This window comes from Capra hircus, chromosome 1 (assembly GCF_001704415.2).
Source record: "Capra hircus breed San Clemente chromosome 1, ASM170441v1, whole genome shotgun sequence".
Classification (NCBI taxonomy): Eukaryota; Metazoa; Chordata; class Mammalia; order Artiodactyla; family Bovidae; genus Capra; species Capra hircus.
This window is the reverse complement of record NC_030808.1, coordinates 42,823,690-42,837,159: the sequence shown is the minus strand read 5'-3', so window position 1 is coordinate 42,837,159 and position 13,470 is coordinate 42,823,690. Positions and strand designations below refer to the sequence as shown.

The 13,470-nt window shown below is 40.4% G+C and overlaps 1 protein-coding gene across 5 annotated transcripts in view; it reads right to left on the bottom strand.

Moving 5' to 3' along the window:
- Positions 1–13,470, bottom strand: part of ST3GAL6 (ST3 beta-galactoside alpha-2,3-sialyltransferase 6) — an 86,874-nt gene that overhangs the window by 50,419 nt on the left and 22,985 nt on the right. The window lies entirely within an intron of this gene.

Genomic DNA, 13,470 nt, shown 5'->3' with positions numbered 1-13,470 from the left:
TTTGGAAAACTCAGCAGTGGCCACAGGACTGGAAAAGGTCAGTTTTCATTCCAGTCCCAAAGAAAGGCCATGCCATAGAATGCTCAAACTACCACACAATTGCACTCATCTCACATGCTAATAAAGTAATGCTCAAAATTCTCCAAGCCAGGCTTCAACAGTATGTGAACCGTGAACTTCCAGATGTTCAAGCTGGTTTTTAGAAAAGGCAGAGGAGTCAGAGATGAAACTGCCAACATCTTCTGGATCACTGAAAAAGCAAGAGAGATCCAGAAAAACATCTATTTCTGCTTTATTGACTATGCCAAAGCCTTTGACTGTGTGGATCACCACAAACTGTGGAAAATTCTGAAAGAGATGGGAATACCAGACCACCTGACCCACCTCTTGACAAACCTGTTTGCAGTTTAGGAAGCAACAGTTAGAAATGGACATGGAACAGATTGGTTCCAAATAGGGAAAGGAATACGTCAAGGCTATATATTGTTACCATGCTTATTTAACTTAAATGCAGAGTATATCATGAGAAATGCTGGGCAGGATGAAACACAAGCTGGAATCTAGATTGCCAGGAGAAACATCAATAACCTCAGGTATGCAGATGACACCACCTTTCTGGCAGAAAGCAAAGAAGACCTAAAGAGCCTCTTGATGAAAGTGAAAGAGAAGAGCAACAAAGTTGGCTTAAAGCTCAACATTAAAAAACTAAGATCATGGCATCCGGTCCCATCACTTCATGGGAAATAGATGGGGAAACAGTGGTAGACTTTATTTTTGGGGGCTCCAAAATGACTGCAGATGGTGCTTGCACCATGAAATTAAGACACTTGCTCCTTGGAAGAAAAGTTATGACCAACCTAGACAGCGTATTAAAAAGCAGAGACATTGCTTTGCCAACAAAGGTCCGTCTAGTCAAGGCTATGGTTTTTCCAGTAGTCATGTATAGATGTAAGAGTTGGACTATAAAGAAAGCTGAGAGCTGAAGAATTGATGCTTTTGAACTGTGGTGTTGGAGAAGACTCTTGAGAGTTCCTTGGACTGCAAGGAGATCCAACCAGTCCATCCTAAAGGAAATCAGTCCTGAATATTCATTGGAAGGACTGATGTTGAAGCTGAAACTCCAATACTTTGGGTACCTGCTGTGAAGAACTGACTCATTTGAAAAGACCCTGATGCTGGGAAAGATTGAAGGTGGGAGGAGAAGGGGATGACAGAAGATGCGATGGTTGGATGGCATCACCAACTCAATGACATGAGTTTGAGTAGACTCTGGGAGTTGGTGATTGACAGGGAGGCCTGGCATGCTGCAGTCCACGGGGTAGCAATGAGTCAGACATGACTGAGTGGTTGAACTGAACTGAACTGATGCATGTTTGAGTTCTTCCGCAGAAACTACAGCATCCCACCCAGGTGTAAGATGGTAACTTCAGGCTCAGCACAAGATTCCTGGAACATACCCTGCTACCTCACCACCAACCAATCAGAACAAAGTCACACACCCTGCATTTCTCATCCCGTATTTTGCCTATAAAAACTTCTCCTGCCAAATAACCTGAGAGGTCAGGGGTTTTGAGAACAAGCCACCCATTCTCTTGGCTTGGCCCTGCAATAAACCTTTCTCTGCTCCAAAATATGACATTTAGTTATCTGGCCTCACTGCAGGCTCACGAACCTTCATTGGGTAACAGTCCCATCATCGCCTGGGAACCTGGTAGAGATGCAGAATCTCAGCTCCACTCCTTGATCCACAGCGTCAAATACAGAGTCAATACGCATTTTAACAAAATCCCCAGTGATCTGCATGTTTGAGAAGCACTGCTAGAGAAGATCCAAGGAAAAAGGAATTAGATCCCATGGAGAGGATCAGGGCTTCACAAAAATCAGTCTGAGAGGAACTGGAAGCTCGTTTTAAGTTCCATACTACCACTTTTAAGAGTCCTTTGGGCTTGATCTTTGAAAATTTGTAATCAACAGAGTTTTGTCTGAACAAACTAGTGGGACTCTCTGAAAATAAATGGCTTTGAGGGAAACTTCGCTCACCATTCTAGGGGATGTTTGTAGTCTCTTTGTAAATTCCTAGACATTTTATTTCCTATATTGTTTACAGCCTCAGAGAAAATATATAGGATTCCTCTCAGATTACACCTAAGAGACACACACTTCATTCTCCATCACCTTCTTATTTACCTAAAAGGGCGAACTGAATTGCCAAACAATCACAACAACATTTCCAATGACTGCTATTAACAACTGGGACCCAGGTATCATAGAGCTAGAAAAACTGCAAGAGTTCAGGGCATTCAGACAGAGTAAGGTCCTATGTCATCACATAACAGGAAAAGCAGACAGGATTTAGAAAAAAAAGCAAAGACTTGCCAAAAGTGACCTCACTCATAAGTAGCAGCGTCAGCAGCTCAGGAGAACATTTTTATGTGGGTTTTCCTCCAGCCTGATTCCAGGCCCATCGTGGGTACACAGTAATAACCCTGAAGTCTTCATTTCATCCCAGTCCTCTCCAGTCTCTACAGTTTTCAATCCCTAAAACGCCTCCCTTGGGTGGCACAGGGTCTCACTCCTGCTGCCTGAGCTTCTAACTCCTTTCTCTTCTTCCTCGCCACACATAAATACAGGTGTTCTCGAGCTCTTATCTCAATCCTGTTCCTAAATTCATGTTCTCATTACTTCTCAAACCACTAGCAATGATCTCTAAGCTATCTCCCATTTAAACCAGCCCACATACTCACTGGCATAAACTCCCCAAAGGCCAGCTCACATTTTGTCACCTGCCCCACAGGAAAACCTTCAGTGGCATTCCATTGTCTGGCAAATACACATAAAATCACTTAGCCTGGCATTTAAGAATCTTTAATTTGGTTCTTCCATCTTCCTTCTCATCTTCCTCATACAATTTAGTCTTCGTAGGTAGCAGCACAATTGGGTGTTAAAGTTGCCTGTGTGGTGATCAGACCCCTGGGTTGACTTTCAGTTCTACCTCTGTCTAGTCATATGACCCTAGGAAGTTTCTAAACCTCTTTATACCTCATCTGTAAAATGGGAATAAAGATAGTACCTAATAGAGCTATGTAAGTTGTAAATATAAAGCACTTAGAAAAATGTCTGGCACATGATAAGGACTTTCCTAATCTTGTTTTTAATTCTTCTTTTAAAACTAATAAAGGGGGCGGTCTTAAGATGGTGGAGGAATAGGACAAGGAGACCACTTTCTCCCCCACAAATTCATCAAAAGAACATTTAAACGCTGAGTAAATTCCACAAAATAACTTCTGAATGCTGGCAGAGGACATCAGGCACCCAGAAAAGCAGCCCATTGTCTTCGAAAAGAGGTATGAAAAAATATAAAAGACGAAAAAAGAGACAAAAGAGGTAGGAACGGAGCTCCATCCCGGGAAGGGAGTCTTAAAAAGAGAGAAGTTTCCAAACACCAGGGAACACTCTCACTGCCGAGTCTGTGGCAAACCTTGGAAGCACAGAGGGCAACATAACAGGGAGGAAAAATAAATAATTAAAACCCACAGATTATGAGTCCAACGGTAACTCCCCCAGTGGAGAAGCAGCGCAGATGCCTGCATCCCCACTAGCGAGCGGGGGCTGGGCAGGGAGGCGCGGGCTGCAGTGCTTAGAGTAAGGATCAGGCCTGAATGCCCCGAGGGCAATCTGAGAGAACTAACTTGGGCTAGCAAACCAGACAGTGGGATAGCTACCACGAGTGAAGCTCTAACCTAAGACACCGCCAGGACCGCGCACAGAACAAAGGACTGAACAGAATTAGCCGGCTGCAGACCATCGCCCTCCGGTGACAGGCAGCCAGAGCCCGAAGGGCTGGAAGGGGCAATCACAGCCCCAGAGAGACATTATCTACCAAACTGCAAGCAGGCTTCTTTGCTAACTAGGACTTCTTGGGATTGTGGACAGTCATCATCCGCCTGAGAAGGTGCACCAGTTGAACACCAAGAAAACCAAGTGGCAGGGACGGGGGAGGCGACAAGTTGCAGCGACCACGCTCGCCAAACACCTCATCATCTGAGCTGCTCGGTCCTGGGAAGGGCACAAAACGCAGGCCCAATAGAGGCTGCGCCTCTGAGGACTACCCAAGTGCCTGAACCTGAACAGCTTAGACCTGGGAGGTGCATGCAGCCCAGGGCCGGCCTCAGACGGTTCCCAGCAGAGCAACCTAGATCCTGAGCTGTGTGAGCAGCGAGAGTATACACCGTGAGCGACGGCAGGCCCAGTGTGGCTGAGACACTGCGAGCACACGCCAGTGTTATTTGTTTGCAGCGTCCCTCCCTCCCCACAGCGAGACTGAACAAGTGAGCCTAAAAAAAAAAAAAGTGTCCACCATCGCCCCCCTTGTGTCAGGGCAGAAATCAGACACTGAAGAGACCAGCAAACAGAAGGCGCTAAAACAGAGGGAACTGCCTTGGAAGTGACAGGCGCAATAGATTAAAACCCTGTCGTTAGTACCGACTACATAGGAAGGGGTGTATAGATCTTGAGAAATATAAGCTGGACCAAGGAACTATCTGAAAATGAACTGACCCCACACTGCCCACAACACCAGAGAAAGTCCTAGATATATTTTTACTATTTTTACGACCATTCTTTTTTTTTCTTTTTTTAATTTTTAAGTCCTCTATTACTCCTTTAATTTTCATTTTTATAACCTATTACTTTTCAGAAAAAAAGACCCTATTTTTTAAAGCAAACTTCATATATATTTTTTTTTATTTAATTTTTGTGTATTTGGTTTCTTTTTTTCTTCTTTTCTTTAATATTGTATTTTTGAAAATCCAACCTCTACTCTGGATTTTTAATCTTTGTTCTTTGGTGTTTGTTATCAATTTTGTACCTTTAAGAACCCAATCTTCAGTACCCATTTTTACTTGGGAGTGAGATTACTGGTTTGACTGCTCTCTCCCCCTTTGGACTCTCCTTTTTCTCCACCAGGTCGCCTCTGTCTCTTCCCTCCCCCTTCTCTTCTCTACCCAACTCTGAATCTCTGTTCCAGACGGTGGAGAACACTTAGGTAACTGATTACTGGCTGGATCTGTCTCTCTCCTTTTCATTCCCCCATTTTATCCTCCTGGCCACCTCTGTCTCCTTCCTACTTCTTCTCTTCTCTATATAACTCTGTGAACATCTCTGAGCGGTCCAGACTGTGGAGCGCACATAAGGAAGTGATTACTGGCTAGCTTGCTCTCTCCTCTTTTGATTCCACCTCATCTCATTCAGGTCACCTCTAACTCCCCTCTCCCTCTTCTCTTCTCCATGTAACTCTGTGAGCCTCTCTGGGTGTCCCTCACTGTGGAGAAACTTTTCATCTTTAACCTAAATGTTTTATCAACGGTGCTGTATAGATGGAGAAGTCTTGAGACTACTGTGAAAATAAGACTGAAAACCAGAAGCAGGAGGCTTAAGTCCAAATCCTGAGAGCATCAGAGAACTCCTGACTCCGGGAAACATTAATCAATAGGAGCTCATCAAACGCCTCCATACCTACACTGAAACCAAGCACCACCCAAGGGCCAACAAGTTCCAAAGCAAGACATACCACACAAATTCTCCAGCAACACAGGAACACAGCCCTGAGCTTCAGTATACAGGCTGCCCAAAATTACTCCAAAACCATTGACATCTCATAACTCATTACTAGATACTTCATTGCACTCCAGAGAGAAGAAATCCAGCTCCATCCACCAGAATACAAGCTTCCCTAACCAAGAAACCTTGACAAGCCACGGATACAACCCCACCCACAGCAAGGAAACTCCACAATAAAAAGAACTCCACAAACTGCCAGAATACAGGAAGGCCACCCCAAACGCAACAATATAAACAAAATGAAGAGACAGAGGAATACCCAGCAGGTAAAGGAACAGGATAAATGCCCACCAAACCAAACAAAAGAGCAAGAGATAGGGAATCTACCTGATAAAGAATTCTGAATAATGATAGTAAAAATGATCCAAAATCTTGAAATCAAAATGGAATCACAGATAAATAGTCTGGAGACAAGGATTGAGAAGATGCAAGAAAGGTTTAACAAGGACCTAGAAGAAATAAAAAAGAGTCAATATATAATGAATAATGCAATAAATTAGATCAAAAACACTCTGGAGGCAACAAATAGTTGAATAATGGAGGCAGAAGATAGGATTAGTGAAGTAAAAGATAGAATGGTAGAAATAAATGAATCAGAGAGGAAAAAAGAAAAACGAATTAAAAGAAATGAGGACAATCTCAGAGACCACCAGGACAATAATAAACGCTCCAACATTCGAATCATGGGAGTCCCAGAAGAAGACCAAAAGAAAGACCATGAGAAAATACTTGAGGAGATAATAGTTGAAAACATCCTTAAAATGGGGAAGGAAATAATCACCTAAGTCCAAGAAACCCAGAGAGTCCAAAACAGGATAAACCCAAGGTGAGAAACCCCAAGACACATATTAATCAAATTAACAAAGATCAAACACAAAGAACAAATATTAAAAGCAGCAAGGGAAAAACAACAAATAACATACAAAGGGATTCCCATAAGGATAACAGCTGATCTTTCAATAGAAACTCTTCAGGCCAGGAGGGAATGGCAAGACATACTTAAAGTGATGAAAGAAAATAACCTACAGCCCAGATTACTGTACCCAGCAAGGATCTCATTCAAATATGAAGGAGAAATCAAAAGCTTCACAGACAGGCAAAAGCTGAGAGAATTCAGCACCACCAAAACAGCTCTCCAACAAATGCTAAAGGATACTCTCTAGACAGGAAATACAAAAAGAGTGTATAAACTCGAACCCAAAACAATAAAGTAAATGGTAACGGGATCATGCTTATTATTGATCATACTAATTATTGGTCATAATCAATAATTACCTTAAATGTAAATGGGTTGAATGCCCCAACCAAAAGACAAAGACTGGCTGAATGGATAAAAAACAAGACCCCTATATATGTTGTCTATAAGAGACCCACCTCAAAACAAGGGACACATACATACTGAAAGTGAAGGGCTGGAAAAAGATATTCCACGCAAATAGAGACCAAAAGAGAACACCAAATAGAGACCAGTCATATCAGATAAAATAGACTTTAAAACAAAGGCTGTGAAAGGAGACAAAGAAGGACACTACATAATGATCAAAGGATCAATCCAAGAAGAAGACATAACAATTATAAATATATATGCACCCAACATAGGAGGACCACAATATGTAAGACAAATGCTAACAAGTATGAAAGGGGAAATTAACAATAACACAATAATAGTGAGAGACTTCAATACCCCACTCACAACTATAGACAGATCAACTAAACAAAAAATTAACAAAGAAACACAAACTTTAAATGATACAATAGACCAGTTAGACCTAATTGATATCTATAGGACATTTCACCACAAAACAATGAATTTCACCTTTTTCTCAAGTGCACACGGAACCTTCTCCAGGATAGATCACATCCTGGGCCATAAATCTAGCCTTGGTAAATTCAAAAAAACTGAAATCATTCCAAGCATCTTTTCTGACCATAATGCAGTAAGACTAGATCTCAATTTCAGGAAAAAAAAAACTATTAAAAATTCCAACATATGGAGGTTGAACAACATGCTTCTGAATAACCAACAAATCACAGAAGAAATCAAAAAGAAATCAAAATATGCACAGAAACGAATGAAAATGAAAACACAACAACCCAAACCCAAACTGTAAATGCAGTGCTAAGGGGAAGATTCATAGCAATACAGGCTTACCTTAAGAAACAAGAAAAAAGTCAAATAAATAACCTAACTCTACACCTAAAGCAACTAAAAAAGGAAGAAATGGAGAACCCCAGAGTTAGTAGAAGGAAAGAAATCTTAAAAATTAGGGCAGAAATAAATGCAAAAGAAACAAAAGAGACCATAGCAAAAATCAACAAAGCCAAAAGCTGGTTCTTTGAAAGGATAAATAAAATTAACAAACCATTAGCCAGACTCATCAAGAAGCAAAGGGAGAAAAACCAAATCAATAAAATTAGAAATGAAAATGGAGAGATCACAACAGACAACACAGAAATACAAAGGATCATAAGAGACTACTATTAGCAATTATATGTCAATAAAATGGACAATGTGGAAGAAATGGACAAAGTCTTAGAAAAGTATAACTTTCCAAAACTGAACCAGGAATAAACAGAAATTCTTAACAGAACCATCACAAGCATGGAAATTGAAAATGTAATCAGAAATCCTCCAGCAAACAAAAGCCCAGGTCCAGACAGCTTCACAGCTGCATTCTACCAAAAATTTCGAGAAGAGCTAACACCTATCCTCAAACTCTTCCAGAAAATTGCAGAGGAAGGTAAACTTCCAATCTCATTCTATGAGGCCACCATCACCCTAATACCAAAACCTGACAAAGATGCCACAAAAAAAGAAAACTACAGGCCAATATCACTGATAAACATCGATGCAAAAATCCTTAACAAAATTCTAGTAATCAGTGGGCTTTATCCCAGAGATGCAAGGATTCTTCAATATCCACAAATCAATCAATATAATACAACACATTAAGAAATTGAAAAATAAAAGCCATATGATTATCTCAAGAGATGCAGAGAAAGCCTTTGACAAACTTCAACATCCATTTATGAGAAAAACTCTCCAGAAAGCAGGAATAGAAGGAACATACTTCAACATAATAAAAGCTATATATGACAAACCCACAGCAAACATTATCCTCAATGGTGAAAAATTAAAAGCATTTCCCCTAAAGTCAGGAACAAGACAAGGGTGCCCACTCTCACCACTACTATTCAACGTAGTTCTGGAAGTTTTGGCCACAGCAATCAGAGCAGAAAAAGAAATAAAAGGATTCCAAATTGGAAAAGAAGAAGTAAAACTCTCACTGTTTGCAGATGACATGATCCTTTACATAGAAAACCCTGAAGACTCCACCAGAAAATTACTAGAGCTAATCAATGAATATAGTAAAGTTATAGGATATAAAATCAACACACAGAAATCCCTTGCATTCCTATACACTAATAATAAGAAAATAGAAAGAGAAATTAAGGAAACAATTCCATTCACCATTGCAACGAAAAGAATAAAATAGTTAGGAATATATCTACCTAAAGAAACTAAAGACCTATATATAGAAAACTATAAAACACTGGTGAAAGAAATCAAAGAGGACACTAATGGATGGAAATATACCGTGTTTATGGATCAGAAGAATCAATATAGTGAAAATGAGTATACTACCCAAAGCAATCTATAGATTCAATGCAATCCCTATCAACCTACCAATGGTATTTTTCACAGAGCTACAACAAATAATTTCACAATTTGTATGGAAATACAAAAAACCTTGAATAGCCAAAGCAATCTTGAGAAAGAAGAATGGAACTGGAGGAATCAACCTGCCTGACTTCAGGCTCTACTACAAAGCCACAGTCAAGACAGTATGGTACTGGCACAAAGACAGAAATATAGATCAATGCAACAATATAGAAAGCCCAGAGATAAATCCACGCACCTATGGACACCTTATCTTTGACAAAGGAGGCAAGAATATACAATGCAGAAAAGACAATCTCTTTAACAAGTGGTGCTGGGAAAATTGGTCAACCACTTGTTAAAGAATGAAACTAGAACACTTTCTAACACCATACACAAAAATAAACTCAAAATGGATTAAAGATCTAAATGTAAGACCAGAAACTATAAAACTCTTAGAGGAGAACATAGGCAAAACACTCTCCGACATAAATCACAGCAGGATCCTCTATGACCCACCTCCCAGAATATTGGAAATAAAAGCAAAAATAAACAAAAGGGCCTAATTAAAATTAAAAGCTTCTGCACAACAAAAGAAACTATAAGCAAGGTGAAAAGACAGCCTTCGGAATGGGAGAAAATAATATCAAATGAAGCAACTGACAAACAACTAATCTCAAAAATATACAAGCAACTCCTGTAGCTCAATTCCAGAAAAATAAACAATCCAATCAACAAACGGGCCAAAGAACTAAACAGACATTTCTCCAAAGAAGACATACAGATGGCTAACAAACACATGAAAAGATGCTCAACATCACTCATTATCAGAGAAATGCAAATCAAAACCACAATGAAGTACCATTTCATGCCAGTCAGAATGGCTGTGATCCAAAAGTCTACAAGCAATAAATGCTGGAGAGGGTGTGGAGAAAAGGGAACCCTCTTACACTGTTGGTGGGGATGCAAACTAGTACAGCCACTATGGAGAACAGTGTGGAGATTCCTTTAAAAACTGGAAATAGAACTGCCTTATGAACCAGCAATCCCACTGCTGGGCGTACACACAGAGGAAACCAGAATTGAAAGAGACACGTGTACCCCTATGTTCATTGCAGCACTGTTTATAATAGCCAGGACATGGAAGCAACCTAGATGTCCATCAGCAGATGAATGGATAAGAAAGCTGTGGTACATATACACAATGGAGTATTACTCAGCCATTAAAAAGAATGCATTTGAATCAGTTCTAATGAGGTGGATGAAACTGGAGCCGATTATACAGAGTGAAGTAAGCCAGAAAGAAAAACACCAATACAGTATACTAATGGATATATATGGAATTTAGAAAGATGGTAATGATAACCCTGTATGTGAGACAGCAAAAGAGACACAGATGTATAGAACAGTCTTTTGGACTCTGTGGGAGAGGGAAAGGGTGGGATGATTTGGGAAAATGGCATTGAAACATGTATAATATCATATAAGAAACGAATTGCCAGTCTAGGTTCAATGCAGGATACAGGATGCTTTGGGCTGGTGCAGTGGGATGACCCAGAGGGATGGTATGGGGAAGGATGTGGGGGGTGGAATTCAGGATTGGGAACACGTGTACTCCCGTGGCAGATTCATGTTGATATATGGCAAAACCAATACAATATTGTAAAGTAATTAGCTTCCAATTAAAATAAATAAATTTAAATTTAAAAAATAATTATTTAAACTAAAAATATTACTTTATAAAGTAATAAAGTATCAGCTGCCCATACACCAAGACGTCTCTAAAAAGCTAACTTCATAGCATCCTTGTAAATATACTACAGACCTCATGACACTGTACAACAAAAGCCAAAAAAAAAAAACAATTAAGCTTCCATTACTGTATGCTAGCTATTATTTCTACATCCATTTAAACATTTCAAAGTATCTGTATGAGAAAGCCTTACTCATCTGCTTACAAAATAAAAAGGGATTTAAGATAATAGTAATTCACTAGCAAAACTCAGACCATATATCTGGCTATAGAAGCCATACCATTTTATGCTTTTCATAATAAAACTGCTCCGAGCCCTAGTAAAACCAAACAACCTAGATTTGTAATCAGCATATCAAATTTATGTCTTGAAGCAAGAAACGAAATCAAGAGCTTTACAAATAATCTGACTTGGAAAATAGTTTTCATCTTACACTCTGATTTGGATCCATTACAATGTTGAGGATTCAAATACTATGTTCGAGGCTCAGAAGCAAATGCTGGGGTCAATAACACCTTCATCCTAATAAGGTAAGAATGAAGAGCTGAATATCTGTCAGCCCTAGACTGGGAATGGAGAAAGAAGAAGAAACAACGCAACAGAGGGCAATAAAACTAAATGCTTTGGGTATATAACTCACTTAATCCTCAAAACCACCCCTTAAGAAAGGCCATCCCTATCATACAGATGAAGACACTAAAGCACAGAGAAGTTATAATGTGCCCACAGATGCTCAAGCGGCAAGTGGCAGTGCTGGAATTTGAACCCAGGCACACACCAGAACCTCTGCTCTTCACTGTTAGGCTATAAAGACTCAAAATATTTCCATTTTCTTGATGGAAGGAGATATATAGATAGACAGGAAAGGCAGTTCCACAAATCACCAAGATGATTACAGCCCAGCAGTGGTGGTTTAGTTGCTAAGTAGTGTCCGACTCTTCAGACCCCATGGACTGTAGCCCGCCAGGCTCCTCTGTCCATGGAATTCTCCAGACACGAATACTGGAGTGTGTTGCCATTTCCTTTTCCAGGGGATCTTCCTGATTCAGTGATTGAACCCATGTCTCCTGCACTGCAGATGGATTCTTTACCGCTGAGCCACAAGGGAAGCCCTTTAAAGCCCAGATTTCATTCAGTTAAGATGCTTCTGGAACTTTCCTGCTGGTCCAGTGGTTAAGAATCACCTGCCAGTGCAGGGGACACAGGTTCAATCCCTGCTCCAGGAAGATTCCACATGCCTTGAGGTTACTAAGCCCATGAGACACAACTGCTGAGCCTTTGTGCTCTAGAGAAGCTGTTGCAATGAGAAACCTAGAGAGTAGCCCCCGCTCAGTGTAACTACAGAAAGCCCGAATGCAGCAATGAAGACCCAGTGTAGCCAAACATAAACATTCGGGCAGTAAGAAACTGAAGACCCAGCCCTACCTCCAGCCTATGTTCACAATGCTCAAGAGTTCTGCAAGCCCAGTGGCTTGGGACATAAGGGATAGGCTTTGAATCCACTCATAATTCTGGTGTGAACAATGAAGATCTCAAGAGATTCCCAAGGACTAAATCCCCAAACCACTGTAAATGCCCAAACTCCCCAGCACCCATAAAGCACAATGCTGTCAGTCAATAAGTGTCCTTCACAAAATGGTTTGTACACAAAGTGATGACAAATTTGCTAGATGAATAATAGTTCTCTGACAAATCTCAATGTATCAGAAAGATGATGGATTCATGAGTAAAACACAGAGCTAACTCCTGGTAGACATTTGAGCTGCAGAGCTTTCTCAGAATAAATTTATAAATTGGTATATATTTGTACATGCGATTCTGAGAATGTAAGGAGAATATACCTACAAACTATATTAAAATACTTCAGTGAATATTATTAATTGTAGCATAAAGGCAGAGAGGGAACTAGAGTTCATTCTAACACAGCTGGTGAACAGCACTTGTGATGCACGTAATGTTCTAGTTGTAACTTCAGTTTACTTATTCTTTCACTTTGATGTTGGTTTAGAACAGTCCCAAAGAAGGCCATTAAGATTGAGAATAAAAATAATAACTAAAGCTTTCATAGCTCAACTCTGGGATATGCTAGAGAACTGACTCATTTGAAAAGACCTTGATGCTGGGAAAGACTGAAGCCGGGAGGAGAAGGGGATATCAGGATGAGATGGTTGGATGGCATCCCTGACTCAATGGACAGGAGTCTGAGTAAACTCCAGGAGGTGGTGATGGACAGGCAGGGCTGGAGTGCTACAGTCCATGGAGTCGCAAAGGGTCAGACACGACTGAGCGACTGGACGGAACTGAACTGAATGAGTCATTGGTTACATAATAACAGTTTCAAAGGCCCTCTGGCTGCATGTTAAACTAGTAAGAGATAAATTAACAGGTAGCTATATACAGAGAAGGAAAGGGTATTTTAAAGTCACCAGCCAGCAT